The sequence below is a fragment of the Pholcus phalangioides genome, unplaced genomic scaffold (genome assembly GCF_987345545.1).
Source record: "Pholcus phalangioides strain wild (caught in Gottingen) unplaced genomic scaffold, Ppha-v1.0 ptg000003l_1, whole genome shotgun sequence".
In the NCBI taxonomy this organism is placed as follows: Eukaryota; Metazoa; Arthropoda; class Arachnida; order Araneae; family Pholcidae; genus Pholcus; species Pholcus phalangioides.
The window spans coordinates 58,204,815-58,225,459 of record NW_028301596.1 but is presented as its reverse complement, the minus strand read 5'-3'; the positions used below and the strand labels follow the sequence as shown (position 1 = coordinate 58,225,459).

Genomic DNA, 20,645 nt, shown 5'->3' with positions numbered 1-20,645 from the left:
AAAATATTTACCTCTCATCGTTGGCTGAATGCATTCATATGAACAAGCGACAGAGATGTGTGTAAAGTCCGAGTAGAAGACTATAAAGGTGGGTCCATGCACACACAAACAGAGCTTCTTAACCCATGCTTCACGACACAGACCTGGGTCGCAGAAGCTCCCGAGATGGGCCGCACGAACCCACTTACAATCCAGCTGTAAATTCATTTGTTTCAAATGCATCTTAACGGTTTCGGCGATCTGGGCTGGGAACCAGACATTTTTGGAGATCCTCTGGGAGCCATGATTTTATATAAAGTATTTTTGGGCAGAAGTCGGCATCCAGAATAGCATAATATTGTTACAGAATGTACAGGAAATGCTGAAAATTATATGTATTGAAAATATGAACACATTTTTTTAAAATAAAAATTTAGGTGATAGATTGAAAAGTGGTTCGAGTATTGATTGTAGACAAAAAACAATTATAAAATTGATGCGAAATTTATGATAGAAATTTCCTGAATTAATTGAAATTTAGACTTTATAAACGAAATATTTTCAGAATTGAAGAAAAATTTCATTAATTTAGGGGGGGTCCCTGTTTGACTCGGGGCTCTGGGATCAGGCCCTGTTGCCCCCACCTGCTAAGAAACCGTGGACTGGTGTGATGTGTTCCACTAATTTCGAAAATTAAACATTTTGAAAATAGACCAATGTATCGCAAAGCTGATCGTGTTGTTGATCGGGAAAAAGTCAAGAAGCCCTGGTCTACAATAACCATTCTCAAGACTTTTACTTTTTGGCGCTGAGTTTGCAAATACTGATATACCAACAAATTACAAGACAAGCAACGTCTACCTATCGTGGTGGACGTTGCCACTACTCAGTGACTCATGAGTATCAGCCTATTGTCTGTATATGAACGCCTCACTGTTCCCAGAAATGTGGAAGGGCTTTGTAGGATGATAAAAATCATGTGACTGTTTAATTTACTCATTTTATCACATTTCGGGCAGATGTCCGTCATTATTCCTCCTCCCCACCTACGAAATTTCGGTGCATCAAAGAAATTAGAGTGCTCAGCTTATTGCTCGTATCTGCTTGACTTTCAGGACCATCCCTAGCCAAGGTCAAACAAACTGTAATAAAGACACACCGTTACTGGGGGGAGGGGGGAGAGTGTTTTCATTTTCATATAGGATTTATTTTCAGCGAACTTCCGACCCAAAACCCAGAAGGCTACTGGATTAGTGCGGATACAGACCAATATAATACAATCAAGTCTTGGACGAGTCCCGAGTAAGAGCTCGGGATCATAAAAATAGTTCCATAAAAAACAAACTTTTTCCTCCTATTTGCAGTGAACTTTTCTGTGGGGCCAATGTTTAAGAGAACCACCTTTTATTACATTTCACTAATTTATTCCGGTCAGTAACTTCTCCTTACAACCTAAACATTTATTCACTTCTGTTAACGGCAATCTCTCACCGAAGAACAGAGAATGGTTCTCTAACATAGGTTTTGCCGTAAGTAGGTGGAAATTACAGTCCAAAAAAGACCTCTAACGAACCCGAGGCGACCACCGATAGATGGTACCTTCGTTTCCAAGCCAACTTGTAACAACGACAGTAAATTACAGTATAGTGATATGGCCGGAGTTGGTGTGTGGTGAAAGAGTTAAAAAAAAGGCCCTATAAGGAGGTAGCCTCTTTGCAGTAGTGGACCTCGCAGAGAGGATTTTACTGTATATGTGTAGTAATGTAAATGTCATAAATCCGGTTATGATACATAATGACCGGTTGTTGTGCCTAATTACCGACTATTTTGGCAAGTTTGATAAATTTCCCTAAATTTATCACTTTCACCGATTCCCGGTGCATAATACTCAGTGTCATTGGTAAATTTAACAAATATTAAAAAGTTATCGTTTTATCACTTTTACGCCTATTATCCATAATATCCAAGCGTCGTTGGTAAACATGATAAATCGTACTAAATTCATCACATTTGCCGGTTATGGTGCATAATCACCATTTCGTGTCCATAATCGGTCCAATTGCCGTGATCAGATTTATTCTATAGACGACCGTATTTGTGGGCTAGAGTCTGAACCAGATATAATGATCTCTGATTTAACGTATTTTCCTGAACATCCCGAAATTACTCTTATTCGACGACTTCTGAAATCGAACCTCGAGATAACGAACTCCTAGTAAACAAATTTTACGATCGAAGTTTTGTGCTTATACAATCATATCCCAATACAACAAACAACAGACTCCTATAAGTATTTAACGAATGCTATAACCAGACCCCAATATAATTAAACCCTCATTTGACAAATTCTACAATCGGGGCTCGACATAACAAACTCATAATTGAAAATTTTCACGCTCCTACTCCAATATTACGTGTCCTTTTATCAAATTACCATTACGTACAGGGCAGACCGGGGATAGCTGTCACACTTTTTATATTTCAATCAATTTCGGGTATTTTACTTCTAACCTATCCAAATGTTTGACTCGTCTACATCGAGTTTCAACAATTGACGTGAACTAGAGCTTCTTGCGAATACAAAAAAAGGTCACTCTCAATGAAATATTAACTTTTAAAAATTTCTTATCGTGTGTGACAACCAACCACACTTGCCCATATACGGGGCAAGTTGTCACAGACCATGGGGTACGTCACGCAACACTGATTAGGTATTCATTCATTATAAAACATTTAAAATAGTAGAACTAATTGATTTTTATAAATTGATCATGAATTCTCTGGTTCAACTCTATTGATTATTGATGTGAAGCGGAGTGTGTCCAGTTCTTCAATGTTCAACACTATTAACCATCAATCATTATCATCAATCTGCCCATCAAAATGGAAAAAAAAATTGTTGAAATATAATCTATTACATATAATTTTTTTTTATTTATCCCCTTTCTCCTGCTTGTTATACTCGAAAATTATAAATGCCGATAATGTAATTAAACTGCAATTTGTTCGAACTTTACTTGTAGCTGATTCTGAACAGTAATTTTGGCTATTGTGACAAGAGTTGCCAAGTATTTCCCAAGTGCACAGTGGCATCTTGACAGAAAGTGAGGGAAGGGAGGTACAACAGATCTCGTACTGCACAAAGTGAAATAAGAGCCTACAAAATATTGAGAATAATTTAGAACACATATGCAACATTTTACATAAATAAATTCAAGGGGTTCCAAAAAAGAAAAGAAAAACAAAAGAGATCAGGCCTCGTGCCCAATCAAACTATCTGAAAGGATATATCAGACTGTTCTCTGAAATTTGTAAGTTTTGAGGCTACATTGCATTAAAGTTGATGAATTCACTATAATATTATACTATTCTTTCATTATACATATACATTAAAAGAAGTCAAGGCAAACTGACACGAAGTAATTCCCTTAGTGGTAAGCTGTTCCCATGATACAATTAACCCCAGATCTACATGGATAAAACACTTAATCCAACAACTTTTTTTTGTTAACAAGGAAATTTGCAACTATGCAAAGTAATAGCTTATACATTACTTTATAATAGACATACTCAATAAAATCGGTTAACAAAAACATGACATTGAAATGAAACAAAAACTGAGACAATCAAAAATTACTCATCCAGATAAAGTTCTGAAAAATCTTTTTAAAACATTACGGAAGTGTCCGAAGCAGATGAATACTAAGAAGAAGAATCCTCTTGATGACGATCAAACTGTGCTATTACGGACAGAAGATACCATCTATGACTCTGGGAAATAATGCGTGTGATAACTTTCCTGTGTGACAAAAGCTCCAGTCTCCCCTGATCTTTTTAGCATTTATCAAATGTACCAACGACGCTTGGGTATTATGCATAAGCTCCGGTAAAAATGCTAAATTTGTCAAACTTTTACCAGCGATTATACACAACAACCGGTGATTATGCATAATTGCCGATTTATCACATTTACCGTAACATATGAATGGGAATGATCGATCCTACGAGGAACGCGGTTGTAGCCATGTGCGAGGTCCCTCGTAACTCAGCGGCGGATTTCACGTGGGGTTGCGCTTCGCTCGCAAAAGGTAGCTCAGCTCTCTCTTTCTCTCACATGCATACATACTGTCGTACTGTGTATATACGGACGGGGGTTTGGTTGTGTAGTGTTGTGTTGCTCGCCCCGTCGTCAGTGCCGGGTTTTGCCGTCATCGGTGCGAGTAGATGCGGTCGGTCCTTCTCCGGCTCGAGGAAATCGCTCATTCATTCATTCGTTCGTTCGTCGGTTGTGTGAGATGATGGATGATGAATGATATTGGAGTGTGTCCGGAGGAATTTATAAAACGTCCCGCACGCACACACGAGGTCATCATCTTCCAGATTTTCATCCAACGTCCACTCCGAAAAATATATAATACAATAAAGGAGTATATCTGTGCATCACAGGTATAGGTGTGTGTCGTGGTCAGTGCATCAGCGTATTAAATAACGTCGTGCATTGAAATCGTGTCGCGCTTTTCCTTCACAGACAACTTGTTCTTGCTCTGCGAGTGCGCGCCGCGTACGGATCTGGTGTCCGTGTGGTTATTAGCTTTAGTGCGCCGTACTTTCTTTGTACTAGTACTCGAGTGGTGCTTTGTGTATCGTTAATGAATTACATATCGAATATGACGTGGTGCTGTTTCTCGCTCATTGTTTCTTAGTGGTTTCGTGATACGATTGGAACTTCTCTGAAGTCAAAGGTAGTATATCCGCAAAATTTTTTATGTAACTCATTCTTTTATGATCAAACTTGATTATAATGACATTCAAATGAGCGCTAAATTTGTGTCGTTTTAATACGAGGTTGATATTTTTCAGATAAAGGTTTGAAATGAAATGTGTGTAATCAAATGGTATCGTGAAATTGTACTTTGACATTCAGTAGAAATAATAGAGAGAAAAATTATAGCACGGCCAGTACTAGGGAGGAGAGAAAGGGGGCAATCTGCCCATGTGGCTATTTTGAGGGTTGCGACAAATTTTAGGATAAAGGAAACAAACACTAAAACACTGCTTCAAAATTATCGACTTTCACCCGGAGTGACGGAGCTTGTCAGATCATATTATGATCTTTTCTCTCCTCATCCCATCTACATCCATGTACATATCTCTGTGTGAGTATTATCATTCACGTATCCACGTAATTTGTGTGTAAATGTAGTAAGTTTGAATTTGAATTAATTTGAGGAGTCGGAAAATTACGTTAATACCGAGGCATGCATTGCATATTTGGCCCGCCCCTGAGGGTATGCACTTGATCTGGAGATCATCAGGTTACGGAGTTCGCTCAACACGATGTAGGCTATTTACAGTTTAGGTCAGTTTGAAAGTATTTGCCGCCATACGCGCTTTCATCATCTTTCACCCCTACCCAACTCAGTTATTAATACCGAGGTACCCGAAGAGTACCATAGCCAGGGTCAGATATATCCTCAGTTTTAGATACGTGAACAATCATGTGTATTGCACCGTAATGGAAACGGTATGTTCAGCCGAAATTCGGATCCATTTTCCGGACCTTTCGCGAAATTCTGAATCTGAAAAATGGACAGCGTCACTAAAGACAAATTGAAGGAAACATATAAATTTGGCTTTTAATTTCTTCTATATATTTTCTTCTAAAATATTACTAGAATGTTTTAATTTCTACAAAATTACTTTTCACAAAATTCATGACGATTTTTTTTTAAAACAAGAATAAAGGACATTTTCACAAAAATAAGACCCAATAAAAAAAGACTTTTTTATTGGGTTTTATTTTATTATGATGCTTATTATGATACTATCAGACCCCTAATAACAGTCATAGTAAGAAAGAAAGATATATTCTTACTAAAAAAAGCCGAAGTGTTAATACGTATGTTGATATCTTTGAGATAATGGTTTGAAATTTGTAATAAGGAGGTATTTTGGTGAAAAAGCAAGACTATAACCAGGCCTAGAACAAGAGTAAGGGGACAGTTGGCCGTTGCAGCTATCTTAAGGGTGCAACGAAAAACACCGTAATAAATCATTGACTTTAACATTGGACGGGGTTAATTTACCCGTGTGTAATAAAGGTATGCCTTTGAAACCCCTTATTAACGGTCATCCTCTTTTACGGAAGAATTTTTTTGTCCCACCGGCATCAGAAAAAGAGATGTTTTACTGTACTTGGTAATTTTGGTCATAAGAGCTGTTCATTATTATCATCACCCATCCACAGGAGGAGCTGAATTGGTATCCCGCGAATATAAAAATACGTTTACTGTTTCTGCTTCACTGAATGTGAAAAATGTATTTATCCAAGTTCTAATTTGCATATTAAGATTGTATACGACAATAATAATAATCCTGAGGAAATTGAATTAGTAATTAAATATTATTTAACCATTTATTAAATATTATTTAACCATTTATTAAATATTATTTAACCATTTATTAAATATTATTTAACCATTTATTAAATATTATTTAACCATTTATTAAATATTATTTAACCATTTATTAAATATTATTTAACCATTTATTAAATATTATTTAACCATTTATTAAATATTATTTAACCATTTATTAAATATTATTTAACCATTTATTAAATATTGTTAAACATTAATTATTAGCTATTACATATTAATACCGTAGGTATTTCATTCTACCGATAAAAGATTTGAAAGATATAGTCTACGAGAAAATAAATATGATTTGTTTCTCGTATACGTATAAAATCGCGTAAAGGAAAGCAATTCTGGTACAATTCAATTTACTCAAAGCCTATATCTTTGGTAATAAAATTAATTTCTATTCATTTATTTTATATCATGTTTCAAACATTTGGCTTTGCGACTCCCTTGGGCTTACTACTGTTACCTGCTTACTGTATACGGTTTGATGTTGGAGACAGACGTGTTCACGTCGAAAATGGCTTTTCGAGACAATGTTTTTCGGAATATGCAAAATTGCATGTTTTTGAAATAGCTCACGGTTCTCTTTCGTAACGGAATTTTTTTGGGGGCCGTTGAAGTGTTACGTCAGCAAATTTTTAGTCATTTTTGACTCCCCCCCCCTCGTCAGCAAGACTGGCCCCCTACCCCCCCCCCTTGTCAGCAAAATGTTGTCAGCACTGGCCCCACCTCCTAACGCATATTAGTGGGATCAGAAACGTACGCGGGAGGGGGTCATAGGGGGCTCGTGTGACCCCCAGACGGAAAAAAAATAATTTTTTAATGCAAAAATATTAAAAAAAATCAAAATTTCGAATGAAAATACCTTTATATGTTATTATAATCAATTTCTGTTAATTTCAATGCTATTTGAAGGGTAAGAACTCAAAATTTCTCTTTAAGAAATTCATTGCGACCCACTCTTTAAGCCATATATGGTAAACCCTTGACCCGTAGACCAAACGTGGCCCTGAAGGTTATCTGATGTGGCTTTTCCCCCCGAAACATAATTTTGTAAAAATTAACTAAGCGGCACACTTACAAATCGCTTAAATGACCCGTGGCACAATACCAGGGCATTTAAGTGGCCGGTGGCATATTTTAAGATCACTGAAGTAGGCCTCAAACAAAGATCACTTAAGTAACCCGCGACACAGTTCCAGAACACTTAAACGATCCGTGGCACATTTAGAGATCCCTTGAGCGACATGTGGCACAGTTTTACAGCACTTAAGCAGCCCCCAGTGCGGTTCTACATCACTCAAGTTACCCGCGGAACATTCCCAGACAATTTGTGATCCGTGGCATAATTACGGATCACTTGAGCGTTGCGTGACACATTTCCAGAGCACTTGAAAGATCCGTGAAACATTTAGACTATCACTAAAGTGGCTCTGTAAGGGACTTATCAATAAGGAGAATGAAAATAACTATCGAAAGTTTTTTGTTTTCCGTTTTTGGCGCACCGAATATGATGCCGTTAAGAATATTTCACATCTTCATAAAGGGTGGTTGATGACGAAAGCATCATCCAAACCCCCTCCCCCCTTGTCAGCAAAAGTCAGGAAATCGGAAACCCTCCTGCTCCCCATCGATGCTGACGTAATACTTGAATGACCCCTTTGTGCTTTATCTGGAGAGGTTCACAACGCAAATAGAAACCAATGATGTCGTGATAGGTATTTTTGAGAAAAAACTAATGATACCAGTCCGGCTTCAAAATATTTTTTGGTCTAAGCATCAGGCTCGTGGCTCGCTTTCGTAATGAAATTGTTTTACGTTATATCTCGGGATATTATTATGCACACAACGGCAATAAAAGGGAATGGCATCCTCTGTTAGATGTTTCGAAGACGGCTCCGATGGTACCCTACAGATTTTAATACGTCTTTCCCAAGCACGTGGCCTGATTTGTAACGAAATTTGTTTATTCTACATCTCGAGAAGCTCGCGACGCAAATAGACAACATTGATATCGTCATTCCAAAGACAAATCCTATGATACCAATTCCATTATGTCAGTACCTATAACGCAAAGATAGGCACGAAGAACATGTTCACGTCAAAACTTTCGACCGTCTACGACACAGGCTAACCCAAGGTTTTCTTGTTGGGAATTTCTAACGAATTATCCGTTCATAATCTACGATGTTAGAGTTATGCGTGTTTGTATTTTAGTAGTGCTGCTATCAGTCTTCTACTTCTATATTAGAAGTAAGCAGATTGGAAGCTAAAATAAAAGCATCTACAATTGCGACGCAGCCACAAATCAAGAAGGCATCCGACGTATCCTCTACTACAGATGTCTTCAACCTTTTTCTAGTCGCGAGCACTGTCTGCACCAATCATCTAAAGGCAATCACATTAAGACATGTTTGGGAGACGAATGCATGCCCTGAGTGCAGTTTGTATAAGGTGTTTATTTGAGATGTTGGACAAGTTCTCGCGAGCACAAAATCGCTCACGAGTATTGAGCACTCTAGGTGCTAGGAGTTGAAGCTAACGAGGTGCTAACGAGTTGAAGATGTCTGCTCTACTACATACAACAAGCGTTTGCGGCAAAATTCCACGGCAAACGACAAAAAAAAATGTTTGCTGAAAATATTTCTGAACCTGAACATGCCTTCTCCATAACCTTTCTATTGTATGCATAACGGCTTATACGCATTTGGAATTTTTCTCTCTAAAGCAGGGGTCTTCAACCCATGGCCAGCTGGCCAAATGTGGCCCTCCGAGCTTTTTGTTGTGGTCAACCGACCATTTTTAGAAAATAGCTACTTCACATAGAAAACCGATTAAATTCTAAAAAAAAAAAATTCCCTGAATAGTTCTGACCACTGGAATCTGTACCGGTGTATTTAGAACTGTGAGACACTTCCCAGATTCGGTAGTAATACTGTGCATTTGATACACTAACAAGGCCGTCATAACGAATTCAAAAAAACAAAACAGTTTGTGAGGCCTATTTCATAACCTCTTCGTTCCAGAGGTACACATATGTAAACCTTTACACGATCTCCTGTTTCTAATTATATCGTAGATATTTCTCGATTCCAAGCTTTCTAGCACATACCTGCAAGTTCAAGCTCCATATTGATTCGGTTAGAATGCGGCTCGTAATGATATTACCTGAGAAAACAAGCGAATAAAAAGGCAAATTGACGAAATCGCGGCGACGAAGCTTACGTGAAAACATGCGAGATTTTCTGTATTTCTATACTACACTCATTGCCATAAAAATTTGCGCACCCAGAAGAAGTCGTCAAAATGAAACGAAATTTTACACATGTAAGTACTACGTGTTGATATAAGTAAGTGATTAGAAAATCCAAGAAAAAGGATAATTTATTGCAGAAAAAAGTACAGATGAACAGAAGTTTTAGTACTCTGTTGGACCCCCTCTCTCGCGAATGCACGATGCGATACGAGCGGGCATTGAGGCATACAAGTTCCGTATGATGTCCTGAGACATCTCGTTCCACAGTTGCTGTAAATGCGCCTCTAGTTCGACCAACCTCGTAGGGTGTCCAACTTGCCTTCCCAAATGATCCCAGATATGCTCGATTGGTGACAAATCTGGGGATAGAGCACTCCAGGGAAGGGTGGTAATGTGGCGGAGACAGTCTTGTGACATCCTTGCTGTGTGTGGCCTAGCATTGTCTTGTTGAAAAATGGCTCCTGGGAGCCCTGCCATGAGTGGCAACACATGTGGCTGAAGGATGTTACGGACGTACCGCTGGACTGTCATTGTGCCATGGATCAATATTAGGAGGCACCCCATACCATGACACCAGCTGTGGGAGCGGTGTGTCGCTGTAAAGCGAAGGCAGGATTGAAGCGTTCACCACGGGGCCTCCACACACACGAACACGATTGTCATCACTGCTCAAGTTGAATCTCGATTCGTCGCTGAAGACGACCTGGTTCCATTCCGTTGCAGTCCAATCCCGTCGTGCTCACCATTCCAAACAGAGGCGTTGGTGGGTGGGTGTCATTGGCAGCACACGTAATGGGCGCCGCGATACCAGATGTCCTTCAGCCAGGCGCCTTGCGATGGTTCGGGAAGACACAGGGGCCCGTAGTGAAGCTGCTGTCTGTGTCTGGATAGCGGTCAATGAGGCAGTTGGCTCTACGCGTGCGTTTCGGATGATGTGACGGTCTTCTCGACGACTGGTCTGTCGAGGGCGGCCTGAACCTGGTCGCCGTGTAAATGATGTCTCTTCTGTCCACTGGTCCCAACACCTCCTCACAGTAAAATCAGAACGGCCTAGTTGACGAGCTACTCGCCGAGCTGACCACCCAGCTTCCATCATCCCGATGATTCTTTCCCTATCAAACTCTGACAACTGCTCATATGGTCTTCGACGGCGGCGTAACGGCATGTCTACCTCAGCATTTCCTTTGCAAACGATTAAATACACTCCAGCAAGCTCTGCTTACCTGTTTTATACTCCAAGGAGAACGAAGTTCAACGCCCTCTAGTGGCATTACGCAATGCGCAATCACGCTGCATTTCTAATCATTTGCATATCTGCCCGACATGTATCTTCAGGCCAACTTTCGTTTCGATCCCACAATTATTTCTTGGTGCGCAAATTTTTATGGCAATGAGTGTATTTTGAGGGGGAAAATTGTTTTCGGAGATACATATGTAATCAGTCATTTTTGTCGCACCACGGTCATTTTCTGCACACGAGGGTTAATTACACCGGGACCTACAATTTATCGCCGATTTTTTTTAATACTCATCGAGAGGTTGGTGCGCTAACCTCTCAATCGGGGAACTCCCTGCGGTAGCAATTTTTTGCTGCGGTCAAGTCGCCGTTTTTTTTTGTTGTACCCCTGTGTCAGGAAAGTTTTCTGGCAAGGACGAACCGGGTATCGAACTCGCGACACCTCTAAACATCCTTTGGTACTTTAGGCGAGCATCTTATCGACCGGGCTACCGCGCCCACGAGATACATATGTATGACAGAAGGGCTTATGTTAATAAAATACATGTTACCTTTCTTTTGAAATACATTTTTTTGATGAATTCCGATAAGGTTTCCATTAGTAATTATCATATTGTTTCTACAGATATTGACAGATATTCTACAGATATAATCAGTGTTTCAAAAAAATTATAACATGAAAATAAGAGTAATAATTATTATACACATATATACAAAAATTGATTAAATCAAGTGATTTATTATGCTACAATTATATAAAGTAATTATACGTCTATGTATGCTATAAGTCAAGAAAATAAATTTGTGTTTTTTCCTTTTCTCCGTTTATGAATTTTCATCTCCGTTTCCTGATATTATTGCATTGCCCCTTTTTAAATAAAAATTCATATACATTGCACACATTATTAGTTACTCAAATTATCAGATTTATTTATTTAAATTTTTTGAGTCCTAGTGAAATATAGAAGCTATTCCGAAATTATAAGTGATCTTTCAGGTGTTTGTGATGACAGTGCCAAAATGACTGGTTTCCAGCTTTTAGTGAGGAAGATGACTCTATGGAATGCGATTCAGATGATGAAACAGTTGTTGATAAGAGCAGCGTAAATAAAAAAGTCAAGGAACTCATATGGAGAAAAAATAGTTCACATTCTTCAGCCTACGATATTCAAAGCCTATAATACATCTATGGGGAAAAATAGACCTGTGCGATAGATATTTGGCATGTTACCGGTGTGTGCTAATAACAAACAAATTCCCACTTTTACAAACAAAATCACTCACTTTGTCGATCTTATTTCGAATTGTTGAGTGATGTTTGTTGATTATCATCATTAAAAAAAAACGAATAAGTGCCTGTAAGACTTTAATTGAATATAGAATGGTTATGGCATTAGCACTTTGCAAATATGTAGAAAATATAGTTCCACTTAAAGAAAGATCCACTTTTGGATAGTTCTGAAGATGAGGAAGAACCTGAGAGCGAAAGCAGCGAAAAGTTTTTCCCCAACCTATGGAAGATGTTCACCTTGATGAAGTGAACCATTTTTCCCCGATAAGAGGACGATGAAAATGCATCGACATGCATATTACCAGAATGCAAATCAAGAACCAGGGTGATTTGTACAAATTTTTTGTACAAATCACAAATTTGTACAGGGTGATTTGTTCCTATCACTATCACTATCTATCACCTGAAAACCTTAATAATGAAAGAAATAATTTTAGAATTATTGAAAAATATCATTTCAAAATTGATGAAAACCTATAATTTAATGTAAAAGTAATTACAGAATTATGAACGAATTTCAAATTCAATAAAAATAATTAAATAATTAATTAATGAAAGGAGTTATTTGAAAATAAATAAAAATTCAAATTTAATGAAAGAGATAAATTCAGTAATGTGAAAGTGTTCAATATAAATTTGGCGAACCCTGTTTAATAATCGAGAATATACCGCGGGCTGGCTTGGTGACCCGCTGGCTTCGTGGAAAGTTTAATTTAGCCCGCAATGTCTGAAAGGTTGAAGAGCCCTGCTCTAAAAGTAGCAGAGACGATTCTTATGGACTATCATTTCATAAACTGATAAAATTAAACTTCCAATCAATCAAAGCTACTTATTTCTTATTATGAGACTCACGCGTTGGGCATGTGATTACATCTCTATAAGCTTTGAAACGAAATATGAGAATGAGGGAACAAACAAACAATCGATGCTTTAAAAAAAAAGGTACAGGTCTTTTTTTTTTCTGAAATGCCGGTCATCGGAATGAAAGATCTGACTGTCAGGCCATCGATAAATGGATGAAATCAAGAAACGCTCGCTCTGCAAGCATGCGGTATATCTTCCTATCGGAATGTATCCCCCTTCCCCTACTAATAAGTTAGAAAAAAAATCTGATAATAGTCACAGGAGAGAGAGAGGAGAGGTCCTGATTTTCGAAGTACACATGAGTGAATCAACACATGAGTGATAAGAGTGAGCTTATACATAACTTGCTAATTTTGTAGCTAATGTCAGAGTCAATTAAATTGAATTAGTTCATCGAGACAGGGAAAATAATGTGCAGGTATACCTCGCTTTACGCAATTTCGGTACAACGCAATTTTTAAAAGTTGAGTTTAGGGATTCCAACCTTCAAAATTTGGCTTGGAGTTTAACTTTAATCCTGGAAATGGCTAAATTTGAGGATATATAGCTTCTTTAAAAATAAAAAAGATACAACTCCCCAGATCTCACTGATAAACAACGTTTGGTAATGCATTGACAATGCCATGAGAACCCTTTTCGGCACGCTACCCTTTAAAGTTGGAATTTCAAAAAAAAATAAATGTAGAATTACACCTTAAATTCGGGACTCGATTTTAGGCAAGCTTTGAATGTAAAAAGATAAAACTTACAGAGAATAAAGAAATTAGTGCACAGCCAACAAAATATAACGAGGTTTTTTCCAAAATCCTTTTTATATCTAAAAAAAAAATTATTTCTAAAATTTGAATTCGTTTCTTTGAAAAATAAGGGTTTTCAAAAAATAAACACAGGCCAAAAGTATGGATCGGGTTGTGTGGTGCTGTTATCTAGTGTTGATAAAGAACGTGTTGAAAGTAATTTCTAAACTAATTTTCATTTTATTTATCGTTCATTTTCAGTGTTTGAAAAGGGAATTTTTAGGTATGCCCAGACTGGGCACACTGAGTCGGAAAGGGTTAGAAAAAAAAAGAAAAAAACAACATGGTTTCTCTCCAAGTGAAACTAGAATTCCCATACGTGCGAGAAATATGCGGTATGCTTTGTTATTAAAGTTTGTATAAGGAGACGAAAAATGCTGCCATACAATGAATCACTAGGAAAACTAAATGAAATCTTAAAGTTTAAGCGAGGCAGCATGCTTCCGGGTAGTGCAATTTTGTTTCACTGGAGTACTCATTTCATGTTGCAAATATTATGCTTCATCGCGAAAAGAAAGGTAAGCTCAATATCAAACGTGTTATACCCAAAGATACATGACTTCAATTTGATCGGGCCTTAAAATAATGCTTTAAAAGGAATGTAAGACAAGAGGACGAACATTGTCATGCAAAAAAGGCACGCAACGAGAAAACCGTCTGCGTCGCTTATTTTTTCTGGCTTTACGTGATTTTTCCGAAAAGTCATCGTAAAATATCGACCAATGTCATTCATGGGCAGTGTCCTTTGTTTTCTTCAAGAAGTAGGATACCTAGGAAGAGTAATAGTTCTTTAGAGGGAAACGATGTCACTCTCCACTGATCATACAAAGTACCAAAGACTGAATACCTAACGGAGATATTTGTCCTCTGCAGCTCAGTGGTAGAGCACTCGCCCTGACTGCGAGAGGTTGGTGATTCGTTCCCCCCGCAATGGCTGGCATGTTGAATTTTCATTCTGAATTATATCCATTGCCCCAATAATTCTTTGCCTGAGATATGATCACATAACGAGCTAACGGTTTAAGCAAATTAAAAGAAAGCCATGAATTTCTCCGCATTTCGACTGGGTAACCAGGAGTTGAAACTTTTTAACCAACCCAAGTACAGTAAAGTCTTGCTAATCCAAAGTAAACGAGACCGAGACCAACTCGGATTATCCGAAAAACAATGAGAAAAAAGACTTTCAGAGGTATTTGGGTGGGGCGGGACCGAGTCTCCCTATATCGATTTTATGGTTAAATACAAGAGGTAAAAAATTTAGAAAATATAAGTTCCATCACAAAGTTGAAGCCCCTCAACCTTCCAATTAGGGCCGCGGTAGCCCGGTCGATAAGATGCTCGCCTAAAGTACCAAAGGATGCTTAGAGGTGTCGCGAGTGCGATACCCGATCCGTCCTTGTCAGAAAACTTTCCTGACACAGTGGTACAAAAAAAAAAGAAAAAAAAAAGCTGTGACTTGACTGCAGCAAAAAATTGCTACCGCAGGGAGTCCCCCATCGAGGGGTTAGCGCACCAACCTCTCGATGAGTATAAAAAACAAGCCCGACGTTCGGAATCGGCAATAAATTGTAGATCCCGGTCTAATTAGTCTCGTGTGCAAAAAATGACCGTGGTGCGACAAAAAAATGATCGACATTCTAGTTATATGGGTCATTCCAATAGACCACGGGCATTCTTATAATTTAAGTTAGCGTTAAAATATAACTTTCATAATAATGTATAATAATAATATAATTCCATTTAATGATTTGTTCTTGATTCTCTCTCACCGGCTTGATTCCTTACAAATTATGGCTGCCAAGACCATTGTCTCCCTGGGCCCACGCTCTGAGGCTTCGATATAAGTTCATGTGAATACGACTTTTAAATCATCTAACGATACTGGAAGCATTCGCAAAAGTTGTGTGACAAATTTTTTTAAATGCTCGTATCTCAAAAAGTACGCAACGCAAGCTGAAAGCAATGGTATCATCAGATGCATATTGCAAAGGTGCATTCAATTATATCACTTCGGTTTCAATATCTTTTCCCATCTGGGCACCAGGGACGCTGCCCTAATTCGTAACAAATTGTTTTTCGCTATATCTCGAGCAGTTCACAACGAAAATAGACGACATTGATATCGTTTAATAGCTATTCCAAAGACAAAGCCGATGATAATGAATGATGACAATGAAATTATATCAGTACCTACCATGCGATTCCAGACACAAAAAAACGTATTCACGTCAAAACTTGCGGCCGTGTTTACTACACTACAACTTTATAAGTGTCTATGGAAAAATTCAAGCCTGGGGACCCACCGAAAACCCCAGTTTAGTGACCCAGACCCCTTCAATGTCTGCCAAGTCCCATTCAGACAGAAATTGCTCGCGTAATTTGAGCCACATTCATAGAAAAAATTAAAATAAAAATACATTCCAGGAGAAAAACAGAAAGATATCATTTTTTATAGAAGGCATTTAAAAAGCTCCATGGATTATCCGAAATCGAGAACTTTCGAGGCTGAAATTATATGGGCTCGATTTAAGTGACTTTATCTTCTGAAGACGGGAACCCTAGTGTACGGAAACGTGTTGGGAACTCGTGAGTTTTTCTTTCTTATTTGCCTTTACCGTTCGTTCCTTCTGTGAGTTAGATGCCTATCCTACGATGCAAAGTGCATTTTTTGGTTCCTTATAGATTATTTTTTGTTTTTAGTTCTGCCACGCTCTTTTATGTACCTTTCAGCCCGTTTTAATATATTTGTTACGGTGAATCTGATGAATGAGGTTATTACAAATAGTAACTGGTTATTACGCGTATTTACCAAACATTTCGGTAAGATTGATTGATTTCCCTTAATTTATCACTTTTACCGGCGATTATACATAATACCCAAGCGTCGCGTCTTTGGTAAATATGATAAATCGTACTATATGATATACTAGACACGATAATTCATACATGTATTGTATCATTATATCTGGGTACGGTCGTAAAATTTATCATTGCATTTGGGTCCGTCTACATTCATCACACACATACTAGACTCATTTGGAATTTTTTTCAGTTATCAAATTCACCAATTAAACTAGGGTATTATGCATAATCACAAATAAAGGCAATAAACTTCAAGTATTTATCAAACTTATCAACGACACTTGGTTATTATGCATATTCGCCGGTAAAAGTGATAAATTCATTAAAATTACGGAGACGATTGGCAAGTGTGCGTAATAACCGGTTGTTATGTATAACAGCCGATTTATTACATTTACCCTAACATATTCACTCGAACGGGTTCCATTTTATCAATCCTGAAATATAAAGGAACTTGCAGTGCTTCCGTATTAGACAATATTAATTCGATAATTGAGCCTGAACGCCAAATGACACCGACTAATTTTTATGAGATTCATCCATTAATCATTATTAAATTTATGAATGATAATTCATTCACTCGCATTTTGATCGTCGTAAAACTCCTTTATTATTAGGTTACGCGTGTCTTTATTCCCCAAGTCTTCAGTGAAGTAGCTCTTTTCCGCCACTGGATGAGAGAATATCCTCAATTTCTCTCAGCCTTTTATTTATTTATTTTTTTTACTTTTTGCTAAGCTTTTCGTGAATTTTGCGCGGGATTAGAAATCTCCCGTGGGAAAATGCGTCTGTTACTTGGAATTCACCTTCGCGAAGATTTAGAAAACGGTGAAGTGAAAACCTTTGCGTTATGTGTAGATACAGAACACGAAAACACGTCCGTTTATTTATGTATATTATTTGTCGAACAAGGACTTTAGGAAGCGAAAATATTAAAACGGTGCTCGCTAAAGTGGAAAAATATCTATTGATGAGATTAAACATTTTCTGTTTATACTGTTCTTTTTTTTATCTCTTTCCTAAAAGGAGGCTGCGGATCATGTTCGGGAGCGATTCTCGATAGGAATATATATTATAAAGGAATTGTGTTTACGAGTTGAAAATAGAATTTTGCAATTGTCGTCGTAGCAAATACTAAGCACCCGTATTTTGTGGTGGTTATTGGGTGTGGATCGCAAACATCATGAACTCCAGTTTTTAGAATAAAAAAAAATCTTCAGGGATTGGATTTTTACCCGAGTGGGTGTAATAAGCAACACTGTACATCTTTAAATTTTTGTTATGATCATACACACTGGCCAAAAAAATTCATTGCACATTGTGCTGTATCCATTTTTCCCCCCACGAGTTTTTTTTTCCTATTCGACTGGTATCAGCAACACCTGTACTGCCAAAAAATGATGTGAGCATACTTGATGACAAGCTTTTTTTTATCCCCTCAATATATTATTAATTATTATTTTTTCTTTCACGATGTTGCTTTAGTACTAGGTTGTATTTTGGGTTATATTTGACACATCCATATTTTTTATGGGCATCTTTTTTTTGAGCCAACTCGTTAAACATTTTGCCTGTTCTGGCCTTGTATTTGTATAATGTACCTTTTCTTCAATGAAGACCAAGACGTTCCAGAAATGATATTGATCACGAACTGTGAAAATTGATTGAAAAAAAAAATTGAGGTATCATGTCCCGTTTTGAATTCCTTTGAGAGCAGTATATCGAGAAGAGTTTGAGGAATAATTTGACTCTTCCTTCAACTATCTCAGTCGGGGGAAAAGCTCATACTGGGTGTTGAGATATTCCTTGACGTTCATTAAATCAATGCTACGACAGATGCGTGCTACATTTCGTGGTATATTCGATGTTCACGAATATTCGGTGCAACGTTCAAGGCACAACTCTATACGCTGCTTGAAAAGAAGCAGCTTAACCCAGTGGTTCCCAACTTTTTAAACCACACCCCACCAAAGCATCTCTGAAATCCTGATGTTTTCCACCCCTCCCCGCCAGGGCTGCAACTACATGTTTTATCTGGGGCTTACCCCCCCCCCCCCCACTGTGAAATTGCATAGGTATTCCCCGCATTAGTCGGTAGGTCGGAAAAAATGAAGGCGGCTAGCATGCCGCGAATACCCGTATAACCCGTCATGTCGGGGAATTCGAGTCACAGATTCTGAAAATTTTTTGAATATCTTTATTCTAAAAATTCATTGAATTGGCTGAATGCATTTTGTGATCCTTATTAAACCTCGCTTTTTCCGGCATGCTTGGAGTGTACCAGACCCCAACGATAAAAACTCTGGTGCCCTCAGGTTTCACGGCATGCCGGCTAATGTGGAGGGAATACGGTAGTAGTTCCATAACTTTTTTTAAATATAAAAACTATTCATTTTTGCTGGCATCCTTAACTTTTGCAATCTGTGAGGTTTGATGCCCCCCCCCCCCAGTTCTGTCTCTTCCATCCCATCGTTACTTGTCATTCAGAAAATAAACTCCTGTTCACGTTAAAAAACAGCATAAATTAAGAGACAACGCTTCTTTCCCAACTTTTCCCTGATTTTTGAATTCGAATATCTTAGCGAATATTGCGCCTAGCAACATGGAATTTTTTTGGCCTTAGAGCAGAAAGGGCAACAACTTTCTCATTGGAAGTTAGAGAACAGGAAGACCGTATAGAAATTTTGATTTTAATTTCATGATACACTGTATTTTCATTTTTGAAATTGGCGCAGTTTTTTGAATACATTTTGAGCATCTTTTTTTTAATTGGAACCATACTTCTCTACGGTGAACGGTTGATGAGGTAACAGCAGCATTACGATTTACAGAACACCTTGCGTACTGGACCATGGAGGGTTAAACTTCCTCAGAAGAACCAAAGATGGCGCTCGCAAAAATTCGACACACTCGAAGAGATGAAAACAAATGGACGCATTCGAAATGAACACTTTATTTCAATTTTTCAACACTCGGTAGCGTAAGGTGGGTTTGACGAATTCGTCGGTGGTTACGCGACAGACAAAGCAAATGGACATTAATCGTGATGAATTTTCTTTCCAGCCGCTCTGAAGCTCCAGGACATTCTACGGACTAGGATCATTCCCCCTTCGACATTCGGAACATATCGTTCAGTTTTAACCCTCGTGGGAAAACATTCGATTCCGGAAAACACGAGGATCTATTAAATTCGAGCGGAAAAGGCGATAAGAGCCAGGCATTTAATAGTTGGTTAAAAAAAACTCGCGATTTCGGGTCAAATCCCTTCTTTTGTCTTGAATTATTTACCGCAAACCTCAACGAGGCATCATTTATTTTCTTATGTATTATGTAGCATTTCGAACGGAATACTATCATTCAGTTCAATTAATTTCGATTGGGTAACCGGATTTCAATGAGGTGAAAATGGGATCTCAGCCAACTCTTACCAAATTACGCTTATTTACCCCGAATAATTGTGTATGTATGACCGACTAGCTGTTACCCGTGGCTTCACTCACGTGGATTTTGTGATCTTTAAAATGCTCGAAGATGATTCGCTCCATACAACATTTGAACCCCTCATGACCCCCTTCAAGGTTGAGTTTTCAATGAACGATAAACGAAGATGTGGAAATAACAAGCCAATAATGGGTGGAAAAACTCTTACCATCTACCCTGTATAGATTGTACAAATATATTTTCTCAGTATATCTATTTATTTATTCTTTATAAACTCACACAACAGGCATATGCCCAATTACAGTGGAGTGAATAAAGAAGTAAAACAACAAACATAAACAGCACGCTGCAATACAGAAATGCAAAGAATAATACAAATAATAACAGCACAATAAATATAATATATACAATATATAATATATACAATAAATATACAGCACGAATAAATATAATACAAATAATACCATATGTGCATACAAAAAAAAATGTCAAA

General features: G+C 37.9%; 1 protein-coding gene across 2 annotated transcripts in view; it reads left to right on the top strand.

The window, feature by feature from the left end:
• LOC149089011 (uncharacterized) overlaps positions 1-20,645 on the top strand; it is a 478,375-nt gene that overhangs the window by 64,062 nt on the left and 393,668 nt on the right. Inside the window, exon 1 of one of the 2 annotated variants that reach the window (XM_089251369.1) lies at positions 4,134-4,721. The exons of the other annotated variant lie outside the window; for it this stretch is intronic. The gene's annotated coding sequence lies outside the window, so the exon portion shown is untranslated. Of the gene's footprint in view, positions 1-4,133; positions 4,722-20,645 lie in introns of those variants that run through there. 2 annotated transcript variants of the gene reach the window in all.